This window comes from Danio rerio, chromosome 14 (genome assembly GCF_052040795.2).
Source record: "Danio rerio strain M-AB ecotype USA chromosome 14, GRCz13ab, whole genome shotgun sequence".
NCBI classification, from domain to species: domain Eukaryota; kingdom Metazoa; phylum Chordata; class Actinopteri; order Cypriniformes; family Danionidae; genus Danio; species Danio rerio.
In genome coordinates, this window is record NC_141034.1 from 5582371 (window position 1) to 5606412 (window position 24042).

Here is a 24042-nt window from a genome sequence, read left to right on the forward strand (position 1 = left end):
ATTATAAAACTTAAATGATCTTTTAAATCACAAAGTTTTGCACTGCAAAAACATTTCAAATTAGGAAATAAATATATAAATATTTACTTTGCTCAGTCACAATTCTACAGGCCCACTGGGAAACGTCTCTGCCTGAGGGATGTTTTTCCATCCAATCTGTCTCTAGTGTACTGCAGAAATCAACTTAGTTTGAAAGAGTGTAATTACTTTGATCTTTTATCTTCTTTTAAATAAAGGGCAACTTATTATAGACGATTTGCATTTTAAACTAATCGAGATGAAACAGCGGTCTGTTTGGATGTGGTTTTGGCCATCTCTGTATTCAGGCTCGGTTGCCAGATCCCCGCAGGAGCTCAGCGGGACCGTGAGGGTGATAATCGGACCCTCAGAGGAATATGAACAGACTGCTCTACTGAGGAGATCCCCAATACCACATCCCTCGCTACAGGCCTCCACAGTTCAAGAAAACAGATCTAATTTACATGCGGACTGAGCCAGAATGCTTTGTTTTTCTTTATGATTACAGATAATGGAAAGGAAAGAAAGACATTACAGAGAAATGATTGGAATATGTGGAAGTGTTGCATGCCAAACTCAAACACAGATGTGATTGAACTATAAGAACAGATAAAACCATAAACTAACAAAACAAATAAAAGAACAAACGACAAATAATGATAATAGAATAATTTAGAATGAATGGATAAATGGAGGCAGCGCAGTGGCTCAGTGGGTAGGGCTGTCGCCTCACAGGAAGAAGGTCGCTGGTTCGAGCCTCGGCTGGGTCAGTTGGCATTTCTGTGTGAAGTTTGCATGTTTTTGGCTTGGGTTTTCTCCGGGTGCTCCGGTTTCCCCCACAGTCCAAAGACATACATTATAGGTGAACTGGGTAGGCTGAGTTGTCCGTACTGTATGTATGTGTGTAATTGAGAGTGTATGGGTGTTTCCCAATGCTGGGTTATATGGGTTATTAATTATTGGATGAATTGAAGAATTGATGAATGGATGTATGAATGAATAAATGAATGATTGTATGAATGAATGAACGAATGAATGAATGAATGAATGAATGAATGAATGAATGAATGAATGAATGAGTGATTGAATTAATTGATGAAAGAAAGAATGCCTAAATATATTATTGACTATTTAAATGCTAAAGAAAGACAGCAGCAAACTTAAAAGTACAAATAAAATATAAACACTACCGAATATATGAGTTGAAGAATGATTGAATGAATTGATGGATGCTTGAATAGATAAATAAATAAATAAGTAATTGAATTAATTGATGAATGATTGGATGATTTTAATGAATGGATGGATGGATGGATGGATGGATGGATGGATGGATGGATGGATGGATGGATGGATGGATGGATGGATGGATGGATGGATGAATGAATGAATGAATGAATGAACAAAACAAAAAAGTACAAATAACATATAAACACTATTGAATGAATGGACTGATGAATGAATGAATAAATCAATGAATTATTAGATGAATTAAAGAATCGATAAATTGATTAACTCATAAAAGGAATGAATAAATGAATGGTTGAATGAACAAATTAATTAATTATTGGGGGATAAATGGATGGATGAATAAAATATTTAATTAATTAATGAATTGAAGATTTGATGAATGTATTGATAAAAGGATAAATGGATGAATAAATGAATGAATGAAACAAAAGTAAAAATAAAATAAAATAAAAACTTTTGAATGAATTGAAGAATGAATGAATGAATACATAAATTAATATTTGGATGATTGAACTATCAATGAGTGGATAGATCAATAAATGAATAAATGAACTAACTGATAGACACATGAATGGGTGGATGAATAAATGATTTAATGAATTGATGAATGAATGATTGGATGAATTGAATGAATGGATGGATGAATTTACAAAGGAATGAATGAATTATTCAATTAACTGAAGATTTAATAAATTGATTAATAAATGGATAAATTGATGAATGAATGAATGAATGAATGAATGAATGAATGATGGGTGGAAGGATGGATGTATTAATGAATAAACTAATGATTGAATTATTTGATGAACGAGGTTGATTGAATAAATTGAGGAATGAATGATTGGATTAATTAATTATCCATTAATTAATCTATAAAAATAATTATCCATAAATTAATTATTGGGTGGATAAATGAATTGATGAATAAATAAATAAATTATTGGATGAATTGATGAATTAATTAACTGATGGATACATGTATTAATGAATGAATGAATGAATTGATGATTAAATGGATGAATGAATTGACAAATGAATGAATGAATTGTTCAATGAATTGAAGATTTGATGAATGGATTAATGAATGAATGAACAAATGAATGAATGAATGAATGAATGAACGAACGAACGAACGAACGAATGAATGCATGCATGGACGAACCATCAAATGCAGTGATCTATGCATAAATGCACTTAAACCTTAATAATACACTCAAAAACGTTCATGGCAGAAATGCTACTCCTTGTACATTTCCCTTAAAGTATTTCTGTCTGTATCTATTATTCCGGACTGATGGATGGTGCAGATGAAGGTTTCTGGTGGCACAGATGAATGCTGATAAAGTCAAAATAAGCCTAAAAAATGCCTGAAAGTTCCACAGATTCACAAGTGATGATTATGAAGATTGGGTAAAGGCAGAGAATATAAGGACAGAGAGGTGAAGGAGCCAGGGGAACTGCAAAAGACAGTGATTTTGTGGAGATTATCTGAGAGCAGGCTAAATTGCAGGAGAAAGCAATTGGATATAATAAGCTCCGCATGTGGAATGGGTACAGATGAATTCTCTCTCTCTCTCTATCTATCTTTTTTTGGGTGCATCGGCAAATCACCGGTGGCATGTGGAACTGCAGATCTAAGGCGAGTGGAGTAATGAAGTTATGTGTGCTGTGAGATGAATAAACACTTCCAGGTGTGTGTGTGTGTGTGTGTGTGTGTGTGTGTGTGTGTGTGTGTGTGTGTGTGTGTTAGTGTGTGTGTGTGTGTGAGTGATCGCTCTGTCCGTCAGAGATTAATGAATGAACAGGTTAGAAACACTGCTGAGATTTACATCAGTGTGTGAGCATGTTCAGGAGCGCTAAAGGCAGAAAAAAGAAGAATTATATAACTTCAGCCTGATCTCAGAAGAAAACATACCTATGTTTTGTCAGCTTAGTGGCTAGTTCAAACAAATTCAGATGTATGAAAATGCAAGATTTTTAAAAGACATGGCACCAAAGCCAATCGCCATTGGGGGATGAGCAAATTGTGCTAAACTATATGAATGAGATCATAAATAAACCACTACATCAAAAAGATATGAATTTCTGTGATTGTTTATACCTTCAGATCGTTGTTTTGAACTGCATTACGTCATTTCCCTCCATCTTGCAAAAGTATTCTGATATTGATTCAGGGTTTAGAAAAGTTTTGATTCTGCATTTTTGGCAGAAGCTCTTTCAGAAACAATCTTTCTTTTCATGCATGCAAGGTCACGTTAGTCTGTCAGAAAGAAGTTCAGGTTAATGCACAGTTTGCCAGATGATGTCTCTCTGTCGGCGGTAGATGTGTGCTTCACATGTGCGCGCAAGCGACATAGCTGTCCGCCTAAAGAGGCTGTGCAGAAATTCACATTTAAATTTGTTGACAGACAGTTTGAGATGTCTGTCGTAATTTAGTGATTTGTCGGCCTGACATTATTTAATTGGATGAACATTTTTGAGTTTTATGCCTTATCCAGAATATAAAAACACATATAAACACATTTAAATCATTTACTTTAATCAGTACAACTGGAATGTGAAGAGACTTTTAACCAGCACAACAAAACATGTTTCTATAGAGAATCACCTACTGCACCTTTAAGTATATGTATGTGTGTATGTGTGTGTGTGTGTGTGTAGGCAGACATACAGACAGACAGAAAGAAAGAAAGAAAGAAAGAAAGAAAGAAAGAAAGAAAGAAAGAAAGAAAGAAAGAAAGAAAGAAAGAAAGAAAGAAAGAAAGAAAGAAAGAAAGATCAAACTACGACAAAATAAATTTAATTAATGTATGATGATAGATAGAATGGTGGATAGATGGATGGATGGATAGACAGATGATGGATAGATGTTGGAGACGGATAGATAGATAGATAGATAGATAGATAGATAGATAGATAGATAGATAGATAGATAGATAGATAGATAGATAGATAGATAGATAGATAGATAGATGAATTTGTCTTTGAATTTGTTCCTAACTTGGCATGATTCTTGGCTTTTGAGGATATTTTGGTCTACTTCACTTTGTTAGGCAGGTCTTATTTAAGTGATTTCTTGATAGCGAACAGGTGTGGCAGTAATCAGGCCTGGATGTGACGGGAAATTAAACTCAGGTGTGATAAACCAGCATTAAGGAGGAAATAAAGCACTCAGTCTAGTTTACATTATTTTGTACATTGGATTCCACTTCAATGAAAATATATTAAACCAACTCGATTAATGTAACCATTAAGCAGAAAACGGCATGTTTTACTATAGACCTAGTGCGGTGCCATCTTGTCTGTATTACGCTGCCTGAGGGGCAACTTTTTCACACCACTATAAACATATAAACAAATAAATCAAATGACAGAAAATATGCATGTTCAACTACAACAAAACAGATCTTATGCATTTTGTTTACAGTAAATAATGTTTTGTGCTAATGTTTGGAAAGAAAGAAAAACTACTTTCAACAAAATTTCAGTAAGAAGCTCTGCTAGTGTTCAGATTATTAAACAATGGTGGCATGATCCCGCTTCATACAGTTTCAACTTGTTGTTGCAAGCATAATCTGTAACTAATGTAAAATATGCATTGTATAAGCTAAAGTGTGTGTGTGTGTGTGTGTGTGTGTGTGTGTGTGTGTGTGTGTGTGTGTGTGTGTGTGTGTGTGTGTGTGTGTTCAAACACTTAAAGGTTGCAATGTAAAGACATGTAGAGGAAGTTGCCCTTGGCAGTTTCTCCTCTTGACCTACTAATACAGGAAAAGAGAGAGAGAGAGGGACCACACACACACACACACCACAGAATGATTATCATATGCAATTCTAGATGATCATAACGCATGATTGAGAATGAAAGGGGAGCATCTTCTTGTTTGTACGTGACCTGCATGATCATTTATCTTTCTTTCTCTCTCTGAATTATACATTCTGATCATGATCAATGCACAGTATATGTTATGCTAGCTGCACAGCTACAGTAAACATATATGCGAATAAATGAAACTTGCAGAAACAAGTCTGAGTCATATTTCAAAATAAAAAAACAAAACAAACAAAGATTATTGTAGCAATTTTCAGGTAAGTAGCATTTTAAAAAAAGAGTTTGACAATCAAAATAAATATTTTCAAAGATAAAAAACAACTTTTTAACTTTATTTAATACTCTGTTAAGGGTTCACTCATTTTCCTTTGGCTCATTTTATTCTTATTATATATATATATATATATATATATATATATATATATATATATATATATATATATATATATATATTTTCTTTTATATACAGTTGAAGTCAGAATTATTAGCCCCTTGTTTATTTTTTCCCCCAATTTCTGTTTAACGTAGAGAAGATTTTTTCAACACATTTCTAAACATAATAGTTTTAATAACTCATTCCTAATAACTGATTTATTTCATCTTTTTAATGGTAAATAATATTTTAGAAAATATTTTTCACTTCAATACAGCTTAAAGTAACATTTAAAAGCTTAACTAGGTTATAGGTTGACTAGGCAGGTTAGAGTATTTCGGCAAGTTATTGTATAATGATGGCTTGTTCTGTTGACTATCGAAAAAATAGCTTAAAGAGGCTAATAATTTTGTCCTTTAAATGTGTTTTTAAAAATTAAAAAACGCTTTTAGTCTAGCCAAAATAAAGAAAATAAGACTTTATTCAGAAGAAAAAATATTATCAGACACATATATACATTTATTTATTCTCCAATCAATAGATTAAAAAAGTACATTATCCTAAATCATAATTCTTATAAATTGTTATGACTGTATATTTTAACTTTTTTGGTTTGCTGTGTGTTTTTACATAACTTTAATGCAGACTTTGGGCTAAAGTCACAGATAAAAACACATTTTAATTATATATTTGAAAAACATAGGGATTAGTTACTTTAATATGATATTTTAACTACATTAAGTATTTTTAACTATTTAGATGAACAGTTTTGCCTTTGTTTTGCATTTTCTTTTTTTCCTTATATCTTATTAAATTGATAGTTTACACTCAAAAATTTAAATTTACCTACCATTTACCTACTCCCATGTTGTCTCAAACTTTTTTAAGTTTTTATTTTTTTATTTTTTATTCTGTTAAACACTGAAAAATATATTTTGAAGGAAGAATCTGCCAGGCTGTAACCACTGACTTCCATAATAGAAAAAAAACAAGTACTATGGAAGTCAATGGTTACAGGTTTGTAGCTTTCTTCAAAATATCTTAGCTTGCGTATAACAGAAAAAAAATAAATCTAACCGGTTTTAAACAAACATAGACTGATTAAATGATGAAAGATTCTTAATTTTTTGATGAACTATGCCTTTAATGCAAATTTGGGGTCTTCATTTGTCAGAATGTAGCAAAATAATAATGTTGTATATCTATTTAAATAATTTATGTTATTATTTTAATGGTGTGTGGTATTTTTTATATCTGTCACAAATACTAAAAATCACATTTGTGTATTCATTCATTAAAATATGACAGGAATTGGCAGTCATCCACAAAAAATAATGACCAAAAAAACCTGCACAAAGCAAAAAATACCCCCCCCCCCCCCCCCCCCACACACACACACAAACATTTATAACATGCCTTGAGGGTCAAGGGTTCATCAAGGGCTGAATTATGAAGAGCAAGCCAGAGAGACTCTTCACTATTTCATGATTAACTGAATTGAGGTGAGGCGGATATAGAAACTGAGGGATCTGGGGGAAGCTACAGCCAAATACATACAATTATACAGAAGGCGGAAGAGAGGGAAGGTGAAGACAGAGGTGAAAGAATGACAGGAAAAATGATGAAGTGAAGACGAAGGTGGGAGGGGAAAAAAAGAGAATGAAACAAAGGAATAAATGGAGAGGCTTAAAAAGCCAAGGGAGGCTGTGGAGAAGGAGAAAGCTGATATTTGAGTGTTGTAGGGGGGCTGAGGAAGCGATTAACCCCTCTGTGCTGAAGGGGAGGGACTCTGCGGGGCGTCCCATCATGTGCTGCCCCTCCTCAACCAGGGGTCGTGACCCCTCCTTCTGAAGATTCAATTCGCTCGTTTTCACTCCACTTTCTCTCTCCACCTCGGTCACCTGAACCTCCATGAGAGCCCTGCACTCCTGAAATTAATGCATGTTCTGTAAAGTAGGTATTGGACATTAGAGCTACAGAGTACAGTAAATATTCTTAGATAGCAGTAAATATATATTTCTAGATAGTGGTTAATTTGGCAAGTGGTTTTGTTGATGTGATGTTATATTTTCACTGTAACATGAGCACAATTAGTAGTGTCGGCATTTGAATTGCAGTAAATTGACTCCATGGACTTCTTGTTATAAAACCGGTTATTAAAATTTATTATAACTAGGGCCAGACAGAATCTGTGGAAACGTTTTGCTCTGCAGATTTAAGCAGAATGATTTTGGGAGTATCGCAACTAAAAAACTAAATATATATAATAAAAAAAATTACCTTTTAACTTTTATTCAGGGCGACGAAGTGGCGCAGTGCTGTCGTCTCACAGCAAGAAGGTCGCTAGTTCAACCCTCGGCTGGGTCAGTTGACATTTCTGTGTGGAGTTTGCATGTTCTCCCTGCATTCACGTGGGTTTCCTCTGAGTGCTCCGTTTACACCACAGTCCTAAGACATGCGGTACAGGTGAATTGGGTAGGGAATTGTCTGTTGTGTATGTGTGTAAATGAGTGTGTATGGATATTTCCCAGAGATAGGTTCCAGCAGGAAGGGCATCCGCTGCGTAAAATATATGCTGGATAAGTTGGCGGTTCATTCCACTGTGGCGACCCCAGATTAATAAAGGGACTAAGCCGAATAGAAAATGAATGAATGAATGAACCTTTATTCAATGTTTACAATGCAATTCCAATTAGATCCACTTATTTCGTAAAGGAAACAAGTCTCTCAAATATTATATCTACTAAAAGACAGAAAATATTACTTTATAGGGCTGGGCGATATTGCAAAAACAATATCACGATCATTTTTCACATCATTCGACATCGATAATTATATTTTTAACAATCTATTAAGGAATTTTAGGATTTTTTTTATTGAAAAATTGCTTAGATGTAGCTAAGCTACTTTTGCCAATTAGCTTTTAGCTTAGCTTGCTACATTTCCCAGTGTGTAGTTAAGCTACATTTTAGGTAGATTAGCTAATAGCTTAGCTCGCTACATTTTTAAGTAGCTTGCCCAACACTGACAAACTGTATTGTAAATAAATCATATGAACATTTTCATATTTGTTAATAATATTAATAAAATGAATTCAAAAACTGAATACATATAAATGTACACACATTTACACAACAAATAAATATACTCAATGATGGGCTAGAAATCATATTATGATTATTAAATTTTTATTTATTGTTTTTTTTATCTCAAAACTGAAAATTTGATGTCTCATTCCACATCCCTAATTCTACCATACACCTTATCCCAACAACTACCTTGCTTACTATTAATATTCAGCAAATTAGTTGTTTATTGAGCTAAATTTTGACTTAATGGTTTGTTTATAGCCAAAATTGTACCTTAAAATAGAATGTGACCATAAAACGGCAACACATTGCTTTAATGGCCCTCCTCAGACATCATGCTGACTATAAGCAACTTCACAAGTACTCTACCAACCCTAACCTAATCCTAATCCTGACCCCGACCCTATGTCTAACAGTCCACTAATCCTTGACTATCGAAAAAATATATAACTTAAAGGGGCTAATAATTTTGTTCTTAAAGTGTTTAAAAATAAAAAATAAAACTGCTTTTATTCTAGCCGAAATAAAACAAATAAGACTTTCTCCAGAAGAAAAAACGGTAACACTTTATGATAACTACACACTATAAATCATTTATTAAGCATTAGCAAATAGTGAATTCATTATCTGTTAAGCATTAACTCTACATTAATAAACGTTAGTAAGCAGTTTATAACTGCAGCTACAAATGCTCTATTCTTCACTTATAAGCGTCTACATAATGTGCTTAATAATTGTATTTTCATACTCTGTTAATGATTTATTTTTCATAACTAAATTAAGTATTACATTATTTACAAACCATTTGTATTTAAGAGTAGTTGATGGTTTTTAGGATAATTCAGAATGAGTTAGTAAATGATTAATAAACTATTGAAATCAACGTTTATATATCTTATTATTCAGGTATATACTAATAGTTAACTAATATGTTAATAAATCCTTTATTAACTCAACTTCATGCAGTTTTGTGACCTAATCTAAAGTGAGGACTATTCATGCTTTATAAATCCCTTATAAATGACAAATAAAGGCTCAGTATCAAATGAACGATAATCTTTGCAATATTATCTAAAAAGTAAAATTACTGTAAAGTTTAAACAATGCTGCATAACAGGAGTGTCAAAATACGACATAAAACTGGATAAAACAACAATATCATAATTAAACAATATAATAAAATGTAATGTTTAAACTCTACAGTGATTTTATTTTAGATAAGCTTGCGAAGATGTATTTTTTATTTGAAGTACAGTTTCATTTGTGTATCTTTAAATTAATAGGAATGAATAATGTCGTTTTTCCTATTTAGAATTTAACTGAGCCTTTATTTGTCATTTATAAGGGATTTATAAAGCATGAATAGTCCTCACTTTAGATTAGGTCACAAAACTGCATAATGTTGAGTTAATGAAGTATTTATTAACACATTGGTTAACTATTAGTATATGCCTGAATAATAAGACATATAAACATTAATTTCAATAGTTTATTAATCATTTACTAACTCATTCTGAATGATTCTAAAAACCCTCAACTACTCTTAAATACAACTGGTTTGTAAATAATGCGATACTTAATTTACTTATAAAAAATAAATCATTAACTAAGTATGAAAGTACAATTATTAAGCACATTTTAAACATGTTTGTACGTCAAGAATACAGCATTTGTAGCTGCAGTTGTAAACTGCTTACTAACGTTTATTAATGTAGAGTTAATAGTTAACAGATAATGAGTTCACTATTTATAATGCTTAATAAATGATTTATAGTGTGTAGTTATTATAAAGTGTTACCGAAAAAACATTATCAGACATGCTGTGAAAATGTCCTTGCTCTGTTAAAAATCATTTGGGAAATATTAAAAAAAAAAAATCAAAGGGGGGCTGATAATTCTGACTTCAGCTGTGTCACTTTAAACTAGTTAAAACGTTCATAAAAGTTGTTGCAAGAAAGATCAAGGTCCCATAATGCATTTCAAAAGCATAAATAAAATCATGAATCACAAAAAAAATGCTAATTTGCGAATATTTACAGTGTAGTCAACAGAATGACTAAAGGGGATCATCAGACTAATGTGTAACTGCCGGTTTTACTGATCTCATCTGGCCCGGGATCAGTCACACACTCATCTTAAGCTTTTCCCAGAGTTCTTTCATGGCTTTCCCTTAGAAAAAAAAGTCTGGAAACAAAGCAAGAATACCAAAGAAAGAACTGCCTTCACCTTTATTTGTACAGCAGTCTTATTTTCCTAAAATAACTACTCTACAGTCCCCCAGAGGAGTCACTGCTGATTTTTCCCACTCATTACTTCTCATTCTCTTCTTCTTCTAAGCAGCTGACACCATTCCCTTCTTTCTCTCGTTCTTACTTTCTCCCGCTCTAACCACATTGACACAACCATTTATTCTGCGACTCACTGCACCTGAAGTCAACTGGAAAAAGTGGCGGGCGAGTGTATGTGACCACTTTCACCTCGGTGAATCTCGGACAACCTCAATACCTCGGGCGCTGTATCCTCAGGCCAATGTGTGCGCTTTGGCTCTTTAATCCAAGCTGGGAAAAGTATTCGCTCGGTCAGCACTTCTGCGAGCTCCTGGCATGGTGTTTGTCTAGGCCTGGACAACGGGGCTGAAAGGCTGGGATAAATATCCAGAGACCCCCGGAGGCTCAAACCATCAGGGCCTGTCACAACGTGTAAAAAGAGCCAGCGGCGCACTGGGCCCGCATCCCGCTCTCAGCTCACGGATCAACAGGCTCCCAATGGGTTCAAGTCCACTTTTTTAAACTCCTGCTGGTGTGAGCGGTGAGCGTAATGGCACAAAGCTGTGACATATGACCCTGGGTCAAGAGCTGACCGCAATACATAAGACCTGCTGACGGGTATAGCGCAAAACTAAGTGTGAACCCAGTAAAACCTTCCATAGATACACTGTAAAATTGTATCTAAAAATATATTATAGTTATTAAGTAAACAAACTATAGCTTTAGTAAACTAACAACAACTAAATACTTCTCAGAGATGGCCTGTGTCATCAAAAATAATTCCCCTCTTTCCCACCTAACCACAGGCCCAACTAAAAAAAAGGACAAATTCTGAGTGTGCTTAACACAGGTGAGTGGGCTTGACAAACCACCTGTAGAAAACAAACTCGCTTATCTTTCATTTATGCATAAATGTGCAGTGCTTGTGTGGGTTAATGTGTCAGTGGGAAGAAAGATTGTGTTTCTACAGGTGGTTAGTCAAACCCACTCACATGTGTGAGGCAGTCTTCATAAATGTGCACTGTGTGTGGGTAAAGTCAATGAGATGAACGAGTGTGTTTCTACAGGTGGTTTGTCAAGCCCACTCACCTGTGTTAAGCACACTCAGAATTTGTCATTTTTTTTAGTTGGGCCTGTGGTTAGGTGGGAAAGGAACATGCCTTACACAGGTGAGTGGGCTTGACAAACCACCTGTAGTAAACACACTTGCTCATCTCACTGACACATTAACCAACACAAACACTGTGCATTTAAGAAGAGTGCCTCACACAGGTGAGTGGGCATGACAAACCACCTGTAGTCAACACACTTGCTCATCTCACTGACACAATAACCAACACAAACACAGCACATTTATAAAGACTGCCTCACACAGGTGAGTGCGCTTGACAAACCACCTGTTGAAACACACTCGTTCATCTCATTGACATTACCCACACAAACACTGCACATTTATGAAGAGTGCCTTACACAGGTGAGTGGGCTTGACAAACCACCTGTAGAAAACACACTTGATCATCTCACTGACACATTAACTGACACAAACACAGCACATTTATAAAGACTGTCTCACACAGGTGAGTGGGCTTGACAAACCACCTGTAGAAAACACACTTGATCATCTCACTGACACATTAACTGACACAAACTCTGCACATTTATAAAGACTGTCTCACACAGGTGAGTAGGCTTGACAAACCACCTGTAGAAAACACATTCGTATATCTCAATGACACATTAACTGACACAAACTCTGCACATTTATGAAGACTGCCTCACACAGGTGAGTGGGCTTGACAAACAACCTGTAGAAACACACTCGTTCATCTCATTGACATTACCCACACAAACACTGCACATTTATGAAGACTTCTTTACACAGGTGAGTGAGCTTGACAAACCACCTGTATAAAATACACTTGATCATCTCACTGACATATTAACCCACACAAACACTGCCCATTTATGAAGAGTGCCTCACACAGGTGAGTGGGCTTGACAAACCACCTGTAGAAAACACACTTGCTCATCTCACTGACACATTAACCAACACAAACACAGCACATTTATAAAGACCGCCTCACACAGGTGAGTGGGCTTGACAAACCACCTGTAGAAAACACTCGTATACCTCAATGACACATTAACTGACACAAACACTGCCCATTTATGAAGACTGCCTTACACAGGTGAGTGGGCTTGACAAACCACCTGAAGAAACACACTCGTTCATCTCATTGACATTACCCACACAAACACTGCACATTTATGAAGACTGCTTTACACAGGTGAGTGAGCTTGACAAACCACCTGTATAAAACACACTTGATCATTTCACTGACACATTAACCCACACAAACACTGAACATTTATGAAGACTGCCTCACACAGGTGAGTGGGCTTGACAAACCACCAGTAGAAAACACACTTGATCATCTCACTGACACATTAACCAACACAAACACTGCACATTTATGAAGAGTACCTCACACAGGGGAGTGGGTTTGACAAACCACCTGTAGAAAACACACTTGTTTATGTCACTAACACATTAACTGACCTAAATACTTGTAGTGTTGTAAATATACACTGGATACATTGGAAGTCAACGATCACAGGTCTTCAGCTTTATTCAAAATATCTTCTTTAGTGTTCAACACAAGAAAGAAACTCATAAAGATTTGGAACCACTTGAGGCTAAATAAATAATGAGTCAATTTTCATATTTGGGTGAACTACCCCTTTAACTTTCCTAATGCATTGTATGGTATTGTAGTTTAAGCAGCAAGCCATGCAGGATGGCATATTCTCAGTGTGTTCTTAGTGTGTCGTGGCCATATTGCTCCTCATAAAGCCAGCCTTGTTCTGCAAATTCAAGTAATCTGTTGAAGCTCAATCACATCTTAAACAAACTGCTGAGCTGAGATCCATCTGCTGCTGATTCTGTCTACCAGACTTGCATCTTCCCAAATAAATTCTCTCTTTCAAACACACGCACACACACACTCGCACACTCAAACACCCACTCACACACATATCCAGCTGTGTTTGAAGGACGAGGATTGTATACATTTAATTGTGATTTAATTTCTTTGTTGTCTGTATTGTGAGTTGTGTCCTTCAAACATCTCATTAAAAAATAGCAAAAAAATGAAACTTTGTTTTCAGAATACAAGCAAGGTCAGTTGAGCGATGCAGGTGTCAACAAACACAGCTTCCAACACCTTGAAAAATAGTCCTAGCTTGAAAAGAACAATTCAATAAATTCTGCCAAAACTGGAAAATGTTTTTTACTGCTCGACTATTAATACACACACACACACACACACACACACACACACACACACACACACACACACACACACACACACACAGCTGTAATCAGAATTGTGAAACCCCCTGAATTATTAATCCCCTTGTTTAGTTTTTTCCCCAATTTTTGTTTAACGGAGAGAAGATTTTTTCAACACAACTCTAAACATAATAGTTTTAATAACTCATCTCTAATAACTGATTTATTTGATCTTCGCCATGATGACAGTAAATAATATTTGACTAGATATTTTTCATGACACTTCTATACAGCTTAAAGCAGGGATGCTCAATCCTGTTCCTGGAGATCTACCTTCCTGTACAGTTTAGCTCCTACCCTGATCAAACCCACCTGAACCAATTAATTAGGACCTGAAATCCACTTGATAATTACAGACAGGTGTGTTTGATAAGGGTTGCAACTGAAATCTGCAGGAAGGTAGATCTCCAGGAACAGGATTGGCCACCCCTGGCTTAAAGTGACATTTAAAAGCTTAACTAGTTTAATTAAGATAACTAGGCAGGATATGGCAAGTTATTGTATAATGATGGTTTGTTCTGTAAACTATTGTGAAAATGTGTTAAACATAAAAGAAAAAAAAAATAATGGGGGGGGGGGGTGGTTATAAATCTGATTGCAACTCAGACCTAAGAGCAACAAATAATAACATGACTTCTAGTTGTTCAAAAGGTAGATTTTTCAAATGAATCATCTGTTGAACTGCATCTCAATCATCACAAATACTGTAGAAGGCCTATTGGTATGGAAGCGTATGAGTAGCATACACTGCCATTTACATATTGCATTATCGTTTTCCGTATTACATTTCAAAATTCATTTTGCTACACACATCCCATGCTGTTATGCTGAAAATGTAATCCTGCGTTTCCTAGACGCGAGTGTAAATGCATTTAGGACAAATAACATTTAAATGATCAATTTGCCACAGTTTTTGCTTGTATTTTATTCACATCAAATTCAGTTTGTGTATAGCATTTTCAATTTAATTTTGCAACTTATAAAGCTTTAAAATGTGGATACAATTTACATATTAAAACAGTGTTTAAAATAAGAAATGCAAATAATGTCATTTAATTTACATTTTCATTCTGCACCAAACATTGCTCATATGTCTTGGAAAATGCTAATTCAACTACAGAAACACATTGCCATTTAACATATTGCATTGCCATTTCATATTACATTTTAAATTGAATTATGCTACTCATATGCTTTCATATATTGGAACCCGAATGGACCCAAGATTCTCACAGAAATCAGTCCAGTTTAGTGAAGGAAAAATCATGATTTGGGATTACATTCAGTATGGGGGCGTGCAAGAGATCTGCAAAGTGGAAATCAACATCCTACCTAGACATTTGTGCTGCCCATTACATTAAAAACCACAGGAGATGGAAAATTCTTCAGCAGGATAGTGCTCCTTTGCATACTTCAGCTCCCACATCAACGCTCCTGAAATCAAAGAAGGTGTACAAGGATTGGCCAGCCCTGTCTCTGGATATAAACATTATTGAGCATGATGAAGGAGGAGGCATTGAAGACGAATCCAAAGACTTTTGATGAGCTTTGGGAGTCCTGCAAGAACAATTTCTTTGCCGTTCCAGATGACTTTATTAATAAGTGATTTGAGTCGTTGCATAGATGTATAGATGCAGACCTCCAAGCTCACGGGAGTCAGACACAATAGTCATTCTTTTTCCACTGCAGCATGACTTTATATTCTACACTGGACATTATTTCTGTTAAGTGACAAGACTTTTGTCTAAGCAAAGTCAGACCTTACTGTCCTGATTAATTCATTAAAAATCAAGGTATGATCATATTTTATTTTGGTACATTAAACATAATCTAGAGGTCTTTGCCTTTCATATAAGCCTCTTCTGATACCAAATGATCAACTAGAAGTCAAGTTATTATTTGTTGTTACTAAAACTTGTATCGGTGACAAGACTTTTGTCAGGTAGTGTAAATATATAAATGAGTTAATGCAGGGTAATTTTGTATAGTAACTTAAATATTAACATTTAAATGATAATAATATTAACAAAAATAATACTAATCTAAATGCTCTTTTTAAGCTATAAATATTACAAAATTTTCAGTTAATTTTAGAAAGTTCATTCACTCATTCATTCATTTATTCACTCATTCATTCATTCATCATTTGTTCGTTTGTTCATTCCTTCATTCCTTCGTTCATTCATTCGTTTGTTCGTTCGTTCGTTCGTTTGTTCGTTATTCATTCATTCATTCATTCATTCATTCATTGATTCATTCATTCATTCATTCATTCATTCATACATTCATTCATTCATTCATTCATTTATAACCCATACTTGCAACTGTAAATTAACTTATGATATCTTAAACAATCATTGTTTTATTCATTTTCTTTTCAGTTTAGTCTCTTTATTAATGCTCATATGTCTCTTAGGTCTTGTTTGTGTAATTCCAGTTTGTTATATTTGACTTCATGTATGTTTGTTTATCTTTTTGTTGCATTCCTTGTAAAGTGTCCTTGAGCTCTGGAAAGGCGCTATATAAATAAACATTATTATTATAATTATTATAATCAGGGGTCACCACAGCGGAATGAACCGTCAACTTATCAGCATATGGTTTACACAGCGGATGCTCTTCCAGTCGCAAACCAACACTGGGAAACACCCATGCACTCCTACATTCACACACAGACAATTTCACCTATACCACATGTCTTTGGACTGTGGGGGAAACTGGAGCACCCGGAGGAAACCCACGCAAACACAGGGAGAACACTCAACACAGAAATGCCAACTGACCCAGCTGGGGTTCAAACCAGTGACCTTTTTGCTGTGAGGCGATTGTGCTACCCACTGCGCCACCTATCTGAAACATTGTATAATGTTATTGTAAAAGATACTTTTAATTCAGTATCTTACCAATCTGCATTTTTAATAAAACAAATAGCCTTAGTGAATATAAAACAAGTTTCACTATGCATGTGGTATTAAAAAAATATACATCTATTTAATCCAGGGGTCACCAACATGGTAGCCCCCCAAGTTCACATAAGTTGCCCGCGAGCCTGTTCTAAAAATAGCTCACAATAGCACCCCATATGAGTAAGCGGCATCTAATATTTTTATAAGTATTCTTTTTAAATCACACTTGCATTGGTGTAAATTTGAAAATTACTTTAGGTTAGACATTAAAAAAAACTTTAAAACAATTTTAGACAAATGAAGTGTTGCATATTGATATTTATCTAACTTGTTAAATCATTGTTGACAACTACTGTGAGAAATCATCAACATGATCAATGTCTTCACATAGATTAACATATAATAACATAATAATAACATATAATTAAAAGTAAAATAAGAAAAATCTGTTATTTAATAACTGGTAGCCCTTCACACTAATCGATACCCAAGAAGTAGCTCTCAGTTTCTAAAAGGTTGGTGACCCCTGATTTAAACAATATCAGGGCTCGAAATTGCGACCATTTTGGTCGCATATGCGCCCGAAAATTAATCTATGCGACCTCATAATATATCTGGGAGCATTAGTGCGACTGCAGATACTAGTTGTAGTGCGACATGTTTTGATTTTTTGTAAAAACGTGCTGAATCGCTCTTCCCTGCCGCTATATTGGTTAATATTAGCTGTCATTCCAACAAGGTATTCCGCTGTCAGATGACAGGGAAGGAACTTTTATGATTACGGGAAATGCAAACGGCGAAGAGTAAAAACTTAAAGCACACAGGTTTGCAAACCCCACCTAAAGTTGAGGCACAGATGAAAGCGATCATGACACGTCACGTGGTGAATAATGATCCGCCAGCTGAGATCAATCGAGTACTCGCTTCTTAGAGAAGGTGCCCGAATCTCCATGCGTTGCATTCACTGCGTGTTCAGCGCAAATGTCCGCTAAAAGTCAAATCTAATACTGTACATATGATCGCCAAAGAAGCTCGCCTTTACTAAGTTTAACTGAAACTGCGGCTCAAAACAAAGACCGGTATTGCGCCGGTGGTTAGCGCAAGAATCCTGCTCTGCCTGCTCATAAATTGGGTCGGCTGACTCGCCTGCTTTTCCACTAACACAAAAAAATGAAGATCATCTCAGACTGAACCTTTAAATTGACACAAACTGAAACCAAAACCTTTAAAGAGTGATAGAAGTGAGACTTTACTTACTTTCTTTTGTCTTTTCTTTTTTGAGGTGTATATTATTTTTATATTTATTTACTGATGACTGCTTTGCAGCTTTCATCATTGAATTGAATGATTTATTATAATCTTTTGTTTGTTTTGTAGCAGAAATATTATTTATTAAATTGACATGCATATAAAAACAGCAGTACAAAATAAATATTTCTTACTGCAATGCTTCATTTTTGTTTGATGCAAACTATACAATTATTTTTCATAAAGTAACAGACTTTTTATAGCAGATAACCTACATTCATGCACATTCAAGGCAGTATCATAATGAGAAATGTAATTCATTGTTACTATTATTGTCATTTTTTATCATCATTAATATTCTATGGCCTAATTATTAGACATTCGTTTTGGAATTATTGCACACAAATATTAATGTCTTCGCAGCATTAGTTAGATAGTTGTTTCTGGTTTTTGTCAGTCCTATTAATGTTGTTTTAAAATACAATAAATCCCTTAAAAAACTATTTGCAGTGGTGCTTATTCATTTTTGGTGGGTGCTCCTAAATTTTTTCTTGTGCTCCTAAAAATTTTTTGGTGCTTCTAAATATTTGAAGTTGGGAGCACCGATGCTACCAAGTAAAAAAGTTAATTTCGAGCCCTGAATATGAACTATAATTGCATGTGAGCCAGTTTTAAATCAATCAATTAAATTATGAAAATTAAAATGACAACCAGATAAACAATATCATCGTAAAAAAACAACAAAAAAAATACTATATAAAATATCCACTCAAATTATTTTTAGAATGGAATTTTAATCAGGTTTTCATTTTCATAATTGAATTTATTGATTTAAATCATTTACGTACACTGTTTGTTCAGTAAACTTATTTTAAACGAGCTGAAACTTCACAATTTCTGACTTTTTTGTGTGGAACAACTTGATTTTTTTAAAGTTCAATCCACTTCAATTTGTATAAAACAAATAAGGTAACTGAATTTCTTCATGCTGTGCCGACTCAAAACCGATTGTGTGGAACCCAGGAATTTTTAGTGGAGTAACTCGATGATTTAATGAAAGCTGAAGCTGCTGAGATTTATAATGAGCGTTAAAGTCTCCCTCCTCCATCTGTCGCTCGGTGTGCAGTTGGATTTGACTTGAGTGCTGAAATTCCAGTGTGGTTTTTGATCTGCTGATAATCCTGCAGATCATGCGTCGGTGTCCACTGGCACCTTTGATCATCCCGAGACACCTAGCGCTCTTTCCCAGGATGCACTGCTCCTGCGGGGAGATAATGGGGGGTTGTAGGGGCTTTCCAAGCGCTCAAGTCATTCAGTTCAGACGTCAAAGCAATCAAGCGTTTCTCTCAGGTGACTGAGCTTCCTCGGATCGACTCTCAGCTCTTTGCTTGTTTTGAGTCAGATTCCATTTGATTCAATAGTAAATGACATCAGCAGAGCGAGTTCAGCGGGTTCGCCACAGGTGTCGCTTTACTGAGCTAAAATGCCTTTCTGGGGGTTATAGAAGAACTTGCAGGAAGAGAATTAGTCTGCATTTACACTCAAGATCTTGATAGTCCACCTCATTGCACTGTATGCAAAAGTTTTATAAGCTACAGGCTGCCTGTTAGGTTCCATATTAATTATAAAATATTGCTTCCTACCTATAAAGCTTTAAACAGTCAAGCTCCTGTATATCCAACCAATCTTCTTTTTCAATACAATCCAACCCATTCTTTAAGATCTCAAAATTCAGGGCTTCTGGTAATACTCAGAATAGCAACGTCCACTAAAGGAGGTCGAGTCTTCTCATATATGGCTCTTAAACTTCTAAACTTTAATTCATGTACTGTGGATGCGCACAGACATAAAGAGCTTTTATCATATCAGTCTGCTGTTTATTTACTTTTTATCTCTGAAACATTGTAACAAAACGTCAAAGAAAATCTGATTTCTTTAAATGGATTAACAGTGGAGTTGTTTTTTGAAGAGCGGCAATATGGAGCCTGTAAAAACTGGCATTAATCTTTAATAAAGCTGTCAAAACAGGCAGCATCCAAAACATCGTCCAACATATCAGCTGAATTGGTCACATCTTCAAATGACTAAAATGTGGCACCACTTTCAAACACCTCCGCTTTTATTTGAAGAGATAAACAGTCCACTAAAGGAGGTCGAGCTTTCTCATATATGGCTCCTAAACTGCTAAACTTCTATTAAGGTACTGCACATGCACACAGACATAAGGCGTCAAATCTGCCAGAGGTTTATTTACTTTCTATCTCTTTGAAACGTAGCTGAATTGGTCACATGACTTCCTCAAAAAAAGCGTCAGAGTTGATGTCATTTGTTTTCATTTTTAATGACGTGCATCATATTTACAGGTGAAACACTATAGACACAAGGGTATGTATCCAATTCATATCGGATACATTTCCACATAAATTTCTTAACTATATAGTTTTAAATAGTTTAGCTGCTGTTCATCCAACCATCCTTCTGTCTCGTTACAATCCAACTCGCTCTTTAAGATTTCAAAGCTCAGGCCTTCTGGTAGTACTCAGAATAGCAATATGCACTAAAGGAGGTTGAGTCTTCTCAGATATGGCTCCTAAACTTCTTAGCTTCAATTCATGTAGTGTGCATGCGCACATACGTAAATAGCTTTTTTTCTGCATCATATCTTCCTGTAGTTTGTTTATTGTCTGTATGAAACATCTCAACAAAATGACGAAGAAAATGACAGATTTGTTTAATTAGACTGACAGTGAAGTGGATTTTTTTTAGTTGTCCATTGAAGAGGGGCAACATGGAGCATGTAAAAACTGACGTTAATCTTTAACAAAGCTGTCAAAACAAGCAGCATCCAAATCAATCTTTACAATGTCGTCCACCAAATCAGCTGAATTGGTCACATCTTCAAATGACTAAAATGTGGCACCACTTTCAAACACCACCGCTTTTATTTGCAGAATTGGAAAGTCCACTAAAGGAGGTTGAGCCTTCTCATATATGTCTCCTAAACTGCTAAACTTTTATTAACGTACTGCACATGCACACAGCCATAAGGCGTCATATCTGCATGAGATTTATTTATTTTAGAGTTGATGTCATTTGTTAAATTTTTAATGACGTGCAACATATTTACGGGTGGAACACTGTAGACACAAGGGCATGTATCTGATTCATATCGGATACATTTCCACATAAATGTCTTACCTATAAAGTTTTAAATAGTTTCGCTCCTGTTTATTCAACGAACCTTCTGTCTCGCTACAATCCAACTCGCTCTTTAAGATCTCAAAACTCAGGGCTTCTGGTAGTACTCAGAATAGCAACGTCCACTAATGTACATAATAATAAGGTAAGGATACGCAATGACACAAAAGCCCCAATCAGGTAGCGAATCTCAGCAGCCCCGCCTCCGTTTTCAGATGTCTCCGTTTCCCCCTATCCACATTAAGACCGAGCAGCAGTATTTCAGAATCAATACAGCCTCTCCAGCGTTTCCAAAACTCTCCGTTTTCGGTGATCGAAAACTCTGGCGTAGTGCGGACAGATGGCATAACCGTAGCAATACGTTTGCCTTTTCAAACTAAAACGCATTACGGGGCCTAAAACTTGGATAGACAACAAGACTTTTTGTCAGTATACTAGAGCAAACTACAGCTGAAATGTTTTTCAACTTAATCGAATCACGCGTTAAGAAAAAAACGAAATCGAGTTACTTGAAGAAAGCAGTGTAAATGGGATATCAATATCAACACAGAACTTTCAGATTCCCCAACCACACCAGTACGGCCAGTAAGAGCATGCATAAAGAATAGTTTGGCCAACACCTTGAGCAGCAGAAGCAGCGCTCTAATGACCCGCTGATGAAAGCCCCTGCAAGACGATTCTCTCGGCTTTTTTTGTCCCCAGAAGCAGAAACGTCGCCTTGCGTTTGCTGACTCATCAGTCTGATTTCATGGGCAGCTGGACTCTGATCCCCCAACAGGCCCATCTGCTGGATAAGAGTGTGTGTTTCTCTGTCTGTCTAGTCTGCTGGGAAAAAACAGGAGTCCAGCTCTGGGACTGAGGGTCCTGTGTGTGTGTTTGGCTCTGATGTTCTCAATGGACTGAAGAACTGAGCCAACTCACTCAACAGCTGCTGCCCTCGAAACTACACACACACAAACACTCTCACGGGTCTTCTCACACAAACACTCATGAGTTTGTAGTAAAACTCTTACATGTCTGATTGTGTATATCTTTCACTGTATATCTAAAAGGCAAAGGAAAACAAAACATGTTTTCAAAGAGTTTTACAAAACATAAAAGTTTCAAAAGGTTCACTGTGTCTTTGTAAAACACTGTTCTACTAGCATGGTAAAGCCACAACTAAATGAAGAATAAAAAAACAAAAAAAAGAGAAGTGTAAAATAAGGAGGTGAGGGGGGTGCGTGTGGGGGGTTGGGGAGGTGGGAGGAGTGGGCATATATATTTTTGTCTAATTGAAAACCCTGTGTGTTCTTAAACTTGCAATTATTATTATTATTATTATTATTATATAATTAATTTATGTTATTTATGTATTAGTATTATTATTGTAGTAGTAGTAATAACAACAACAATAATAATAATAACAAATAATAATAATATTAATAATAATAATAATAATGATAATAATATTATTATTATTAATAATAATAATGATATTATTATTATTATTATTAATAACAATAATAATAATAATTATTATAATACTAATATTAATAATAATATTATTGTTTATAGTTATAATAATAATAATAATAATAATTATTATTATTATTATTATTATTATATTATTATTATTATTATTATTATTATTATTATTATTATTATTATTATTGTTGTTGTTGTTGTTGTTGTTGTTGTACTAATAATTTAATTATTAATTTATTATTATTATTGTAGTAGTAGTGGTAGTAGTAGTAGTAATAATAATAATTATTATTATTATTAACAACAACAACCTTAATGATAATAATAATAATAATAATAATAATAATAATAATAATAATAATAATAATAATAGTAATAAATTATATTATAATAATTCTACTTTTAAACATATACAACTAACTTTTTAAAAATGTTGTTTTAATAGTCATATACCTTAAAAATATTTTTGTTAAAATCTTTAAAAATTGTTGGATACGTTTATTTATTTTATTGTTATTATTTAGAAATATCTCAATCAGGGTGATGCGGTGACGCAGTGGGTAGCAATGTTGCCTCACAGCAAGAAGGTTTTCCCCATAGTCTAAAGACATGAGCTACTGTATTGAATAAGCTAAATTGTCCATAGTGTATGAGTGTGAATGGGTATGGGTGTTTCCCAGTGATGGGTTGCAGATGGAATGGCATCCACAGTGTAAAACATGCTGTATAAGTTGGCAGTTCTTTCCACTGTGGCAACCCCTGATTAATAAAGAGACTAAGCCGAAAAGAGAATGAATGAATGAAAGAATGAATCTCTATCAGACTAAAAAGAACCCAAATGTAAGCTGAATTGTACAACTCTGAAGAGTAAACATGTCCTCTTATGTTGCTCTGCACGTTCTTCAGATCAAATCCCTCAAGGGTTCATCCGTTAACAGACCGAAGCCCTCCTGGATTCTTTACAGCATCAGTCATGGATGTTTTTCAACAACTTATTAACAAGCTCCTCTTATCACATCAAACTGCAACAGATGAGAAAGAGCT

At 34.9% G+C, this 24042-nt stretch overlaps 1 long non-coding RNA gene across 4 annotated transcripts in view; it reads right to left on the minus strand.

Moving 5' to 3' along the window:
• Positions 1–24042, minus strand: part of LOC137487507 (uncharacterized) — a 214880-nt gene that overhangs the window by 75120 nt on the left and 115718 nt on the right. The window contains exon 5 of one of the 4 annotated variants that reach the window (XR_015507159.1): positions 15512–15613. The exons of 2 other annotated variants lie outside the window; for them this stretch is intronic. This is a non-coding gene — a long non-coding RNA (uncharacterized LOC137487507). Of the gene's footprint in view, positions 1–6561; positions 7400–15511; positions 15614–24042 lie in introns of those variants that run through there. One more of the 4 variants, XR_015507161.1, reaches the window with a different exon arrangement.